The following is a 6,238-nucleotide window of genomic DNA, read 5'->3' on the forward strand; positions in this document are numbered from 1 at the left end:
TAGGGTACTAGGTGTCTGTAATGAGAATCTCAGGGTACTAGGTGTCTGTAATGAGAATCTCAGGGTACTAGGTGTCTGTAATGAGAATCTCAGGGTGCTAGGTGCTAGGTGTCTGTAATGAGAATCTCAGGGTACTAGTTGTCTGTATTGAGAATCTCAGGTTACTAGTTGTCTGTAATGAGAATCTCAGTGTACTAGGTGTCTGTAATGAGAATCTCAGGGTGTCAGGTGTCTGTAATGAGAATCTCAGTGTACTAGGTGTCTGTAATGAGAATCTCAGGGTGTCAGGTGTCTGTAATGAGAATCTCAGGGTACTAGGTGCTAGGTGTCTGTAATGAGAATCTCAGGGTACCAGGTGTCTGTAATGAGAATCTCAGGGTACTAGGTGTCTGTAATGAGAATCTCAGGGGGCTAGGTGTCTGTAATGAGAATGTCAGGGTACTAGGTGTCTGTAATGAGAATCTCAGGGTACTAGGTGTCTGTATTGAGAATCTCAGGTTACTAGGTGTCTGTAATGAGAATCTCAGGGTACTAGGTGTCTGTAATGAGAATCTCAGGGTACTAGGTGTCTGTAATGAGAATCTCAGGGTACTAGGTGTCTGTAATGAGAATCTCAGGGTACTAGGTGTCTGTAATGAGAATCTCAGGGTACTAGGTGTCTGTAATGAGAATCTCAGGGTATTAGGTGTCTGTAATGAGAATCTCAGGGTACTAGGTGTCTGTAATGAGAATCTCAGGGTGCTAGGTGTCTGTAATGAGAATCTCAGGGTACTAGCTGTCTGTAATGAGAATCTCAGGGTGTTAGGTGTCTGTAATGAGAATCTCAGGGTGCTAGGTGTCTGTAATGAGAATCTCAGGGTGTATGTAATGAGAATCTCAGGGTGTTAGGTGTCTGTCATGAGAATCTCAGGGTACTAGGTGTCTGTAATGAGAATCTCAAGGTACTAGGTGTCAGTAATGAGAATCTCAGGGTACTAGGTGACTGTAATGAGAATCTCAAGGTACTAGGTGTCTGTAATGAGAATCTCAGGGTGTTAGGTGTCTGTAATGAGAATCTCAGGGTACTAGGTGTCTGTAATGAGATTCTCAGGGTACTAGGTGTCTGTAATGAGAATCTCAGGGTACTAGGTGTCTGTAATGAGAATCTCAGGGTACTAGGTGTCTGTAATGAGAATCTCAGGGTGCTAGGTGTCTGTAATGAGAATCTCAGGGTACTAGGTGTCTATAATGAGAATCTCAGGGTACTAGGTGTCTGTAATGAGAATCTCAGGGTACTAGGTGTCTGTAATGAGAATCTCAGGGTACTAGGTGTCTGTAACGAGAATCTCAGGGTACTAGGTGTCTGTAATGAGAATCTCAGGGTACTAGGTGTCTGTAATGAGAATCTCAGGGTACTAGGTGTCTGTAATGAGAATCTCAGGGTACTAGGTGTCTGTAATGAGAAACTCAGGGTACCAGGTGTCTGTAATGAGAATCTCAGGGTACCAGGTGTCTGTAATGAGAATCTCAGGGTACTAGGTGTCTGTAATGAGAATCTCAGGGTACTAGGTGTCTGTAATGAGAATCTCAGGGTACTAGGTGTCTGTAATGAGAATCTCAGGGTACTAGGTGTCTGTAATGAGAATCTCAGGGTACTAGGTGTCTGTAATGAGAATCTCAGGGTGCTAGGTGTCTGTAATGAGAATCTCAGGGTACTAGGTGTCTGTAATGAGAATCTCAGGGTACTAGGTGTCTGTAATGAGAATCTCAGGGTACTAGGTGTCTGTAATGAGAAACTCAGGGTACCAGGTGTCTGTAATGAGAATCTCAGGGTACCAGGTGTCTGTAATGAGAATCTCAGGGTACTAGGTGTCTGTAATGAGAATCTCAGGGTACTAGGTGTCTGTAATGAGAATCTCAGGGTACTAGGTGTCTGTAATGAGAATCTCAGGGTACTAGGTGTCTGTAATGAGAATCTCAGGGTGTTAGTTGTCTGTAATGAGAATCTCAGGGTACTAGGTGTCTGTAATGAGAATCTCAGGGTGCTAGGTGCTAGGTGTCTGTAATGAGAATCTCAGGGTACTAGGTGTCTGTAATGAGAATCTCAGGGTGCTAGGTGTCTGTAATGAGAATCTCAGGGTGCTAGGTGCTAGGTGTCTGTAATGAGAATCTCAGGGTGCTAGGTGTCTGCAATGAGAATCTCAGGTTACTAGGTGTCTGTAATGAGAATCTCAGAGTACTAGGTGTCTGTAATGAGAATCTCAGGGTGCTAGGTGTCTGTAATGAGAATCTCAGGGTACTAGGTGTCTGTATTGAGAATCTCAGGTTACTAGGTGTCTGTAATGAGAATCTCAGGGTACTAGGTGTCTGTAATGAGAATCTCAGGGTACTAGGTGTCTGTAATGAGAATCTCAGGGTACTAGGTGTCTGTAATGAGAATCTCATGGTGCTAGGTGTCTGTAATGAGAATCTCAGGGTACTAGGTGTCTGTAATGAGAATCTCAGGGTACTAGGTGTCTGTAATGAGAATCTCAGGGTGCTAGGTGTCTGTAATGAGAATCTCAGGGTGCTAGGTGTCTGTAATGAGAATCTCAGGGTACTAGGTGTCTGTAATGAGAATCTCAGGGTGTCTGTAATGAGAATCTCAGGGTACCAGGTGTCTGTAATGATAATCTCAGGGTACTAGGTGCCTGTAATGAGAATCTCAGGGTGCTAGGTGTCTGTAATGAGAATCTCAGGGTACTAGGTGTCTGTAATGAGAATCTCAGGGTACTAGGTGTCTGTATTGAGAATCTCAGGTTACTAGGTGTCTGTAATGAGAATCTCAGGGTACTAGGTGTCTGTAATGAGAATCTCAGTGTACTAGGTGTCTGTAATGAGAATCTCAGGGTGTCAGGTGTCTGTAATGAGAATCTCAGTGTACTAGGTGTCTGTAATGAGAATCTCAGGGTGTCAGGTGTCTGTAATGAGAATCTCAGGGTACTAGGTGCTAGGTGTCTGTAATGAGAATCTCAGGGTACCAGGTGTCTGTAATGAGAATCTCAGGGTACTAGGTGTCTGTAATGAGAATCTCAGGGGGCTAGGTGTCTGTAATGAGAATGTCAGGGTACTAGGTGTCTGTAATGAGAATCTCAGGGTACTAGGTGTCTGTATTGAGAATCTCAGGTTACTAGGTGTCTGTAATGAGAATCTCAGGGTACTAGGTGTCTGTAATGAGAATCTCAGGGTACTAGGTGTCTGTAATGAGAATCTCAGGGTACTAGGTGTCTGTAATGAGAATCTCAGGGTACTAGGTGTCTGTAATGAGAATCTCAGGGTACTAGGTGTCTGTAATGAGAATCTCAGGGTATTAGGTGTCTGTAATGAGAATCTCAGGGTACTAGGTGTCTGTAATGAGAATCTCAGGGTGCTAGGTGTCTGTAATGAGAATCTCAGGGTACTAGCTGTCTGTAATGAGAATCTCAGGGTGTTAGGTGTCTGTAATGAGAATCTCAGGGTGCTAGGTGTCTGTAATGAGAATCTCAGGGTGTATGTAATGAGAATCTCAGGGTGTTAGGTGTCTGTCATGAGAATCTCAGGGTACTAGGTGTCTGTAATGAGAATCTCAAGGTACTAGGTGTCAGTAATGAGAATCTCAGGGTACTAGGTGACTGTAATGAGAATCTCAAGGTACTAGGTGTCTGTAATGAGAATCTCAGGGTGTTAGGTGTCTGTAATGAGAATCTCAGGGTACTAGGTGTCTGTAATGAGATTCTCAGGGTACTAGGTGTCTGTAATGAGAATCTCAGGGTACTAGGTGTCTGTAATGAGAATCTCAGGGTACTAGGTGTCTGTAATGAGAATCTCAGGGTGCTAGGTGTCTGTAATGAGAATCTCAGGGTACTAGGTGTCTATAATGAGAATCTCAGGGTACTAGGTGTCTGTAATGAGAATCTCAGGGTACTAGGTGTCTGTAATGAGAATCTCAGGGTACTAGGTGTCTGTAACGAGAATCTCAGGGTACTAGGTGTCTGTAATGAGAATCTCAGGGTACTAGGTGTCTGTAATGAGAATCTCAGGGTACTAGGTGTCTGTAATGAGAATCTCAGGGTACTAGGTGTCTGTAATGAGAAACTCAGGGTACCAGGTGTCTGTAATGAGAATCTCAGGGTACCAGGTGTCTGTAATGAGAATCTCAGGGTACTAGGTGTCTGTAATGAGAATCTCAGGGTACTAGGTGTCTGTAATGAGAATCTCAGGGTACTAGGTGTCTGTAATGAGAATCTCAGGGTACTAGGTGTCTGTAATGAGAATCTCAGGGTACTAGGTGTCTGTAATGAGAATCTCAGGGTGCTAGGTGTCTGTAATGAGAATCTCAGGGTACTAGGTGTCTGTAATGAGAATCTCAGGGTACTAGGTGTCTGTAATGAGAATCTCAGGGTACTAGGTGTCTGTAATGAGAAACTCAGGGTACCAGGTGTCTGTAATGAGAATCTCAGGGTACCAGGTGTCTGTAATGAGAATCTCAGGGTACTAGGTGTCTGTAATGAGAATCTCAGGGTACTAGGTGTCTGTAATGAGAATCTCAGGGTACTAGGTGTCTGTAATGAGAATCTCAGGGTACTAGGTGTCTGTAATGAGAATCTCAGGGTGTTAGTTGTCTGTAATGAGAATCTCAGGGTACTAGGTGTCTGTAATGAGAATCTCAGGGTGCTAGGTGCTAGGTGTCTGTAATGAGAATCTCAGGGTACTAGGTGTCTGTAATGAGAATCTCAGGGTGCTAGGTGTCTGTAATGAGAATCTCAGGGTGCTAGGTGCTAGGTGTCTGTAATGAGAATCTCAGGGTGCTAGGTGTCTGCAATGAGAATCTCAGGTTACTAGGTGTCTGTAATGAGAATCTCAGAGTACTAGGTGTCTGTAATGAGAATCTCAGGGTGCTAGGTGTCTGTAATGAGAATCTCAGGGTACTAGGTGTCTGTATTGAGAATCTCAGGTTACTAGGTGTCTGTAATGAGAATCTCAGGGTACTAGGTGTCTGTAATGAGAATCTCAGGGTACTAGGTGTCTGTAATGAGAATCTCAGGGTACTAGGTGTCTGTAATGAGAATCTCATGGTGCTAGGTGTCTGTAATGAGAATCTCAGGGTACTAGGTGTCTGTAATGAGAATCTCAGGGTACTAGGTGTCTGTAATGAGAATCTCAGGGTGCTAGGTGTCTGTAATGAGAATCTCAGGGTGCTAGGTGTCTGTAATGAGAATCTCAGGGTACTAGGTGTCTGTAATGAGAATCTCAGGGTGTCTGTAATGAGAATCTCAGGGTACCAGGTGTCTGTAATGATAATCTCAGGGTACTAGGTGCCTGTAATGAGAATCTCAGGGTGCTAGGTGTCTGTAATGAGAATCTCAGGGTACTAGGTGTCTGTAATGAGAATCTCAGGGTACTAGGTGTCTGTATTGAGAATCTCAGGTTACTAGGTGTCTGTAATGAGAATCTCAGGGTACTAGGTGTCTGTAATGAGAATCTCAGGGTACTAGGTGTCTGTAATGAGAATCTCAGGGTACTAGGTGTCTGTAATGAGAATCTCAGGGTGCTAGGTGTCTGTAATTAGAATCTCAGGGTGCTAGGTGTCTGTAATGAGAATCTCAGGGTACTAGGTGACTGTAATGAGAATCTCAGGGTACTAGGTGTCTGTAATGAGAATCTCAGGGTACTAGGTGTCTGTAATGAGAAACTCAGGGTACCAGGTGTCTGTAATGAGAATCTCAGGGTACCAGGTGTCTGTAATGAGAATCTCAGGGTACTAGGTGTCTGTGATGAGAATCTCAGGGTACTAGGTGTCTGTAATGAGAATCTCAGGGTACTAGGTGTCTGTAATGAGAATCTCAGGGTACTAGGTGTCTGTAATGAGAATCTCAGGGTACTAGGTGTCTGTAATGAGAATCTCAGGGTACTAGGTGTCTGTAATGAGAATCTCAGGGTACTAGGTGTCTGTAATGAGAATCTCAGGGTGTTAGGTGTCTGTAATGAGAATCTCAGGGTACTAGGTGTCTGTAATGAGAATCTCAGGGTGCTAGGTGCTAGGTGTCTGTAATGAGAATCTCAGGGTACTAGGTGTCTGTAATGAGAATCTCAGGGTGCTAGGTGCTAGGTGTCTGTAATGAGAATCTCAGGGTACTAGGTGTCTGTAATGAGAATCTCAGGGTGCTAGGTGCTAGGTGTCTGTAATGAGAATCTCAGGGTGCTAGGTGTCTGCAATGAGAATCTCAGGGTGCCAAGTGTC

General features: G+C 44.0%; 1 long non-coding RNA gene across 1 annotated transcript; it reads left to right on the forward strand.

Moving 5' to 3' along the window:
- The first annotated feature begins 5,113 nt into the window (after nucleotides 1-5,113).
- LOC129840717 (uncharacterized) lies at nucleotides 5,114-6,029 on the forward strand. The gene is made up of 3 exons (XR_008757255.1): nucleotides 5,114-5,139; nucleotides 5,170-5,252; nucleotides 5,913-6,029. It is a non-coding gene; the product is annotated as an uncharacterized LOC129840717 (long non-coding RNA).
- The last annotated feature ends 209 nt before the right edge of the window (nucleotides 6,030-6,238 follow it).

This window comes from Salvelinus fontinalis, chromosome 41 (assembly GCF_029448725.1).
Source record: "Salvelinus fontinalis isolate EN_2023a chromosome 41, ASM2944872v1, whole genome shotgun sequence".
In the NCBI taxonomy this organism is placed as follows: Eukaryota; Metazoa; Chordata; class Actinopteri; order Salmoniformes; family Salmonidae; genus Salvelinus; species Salvelinus fontinalis.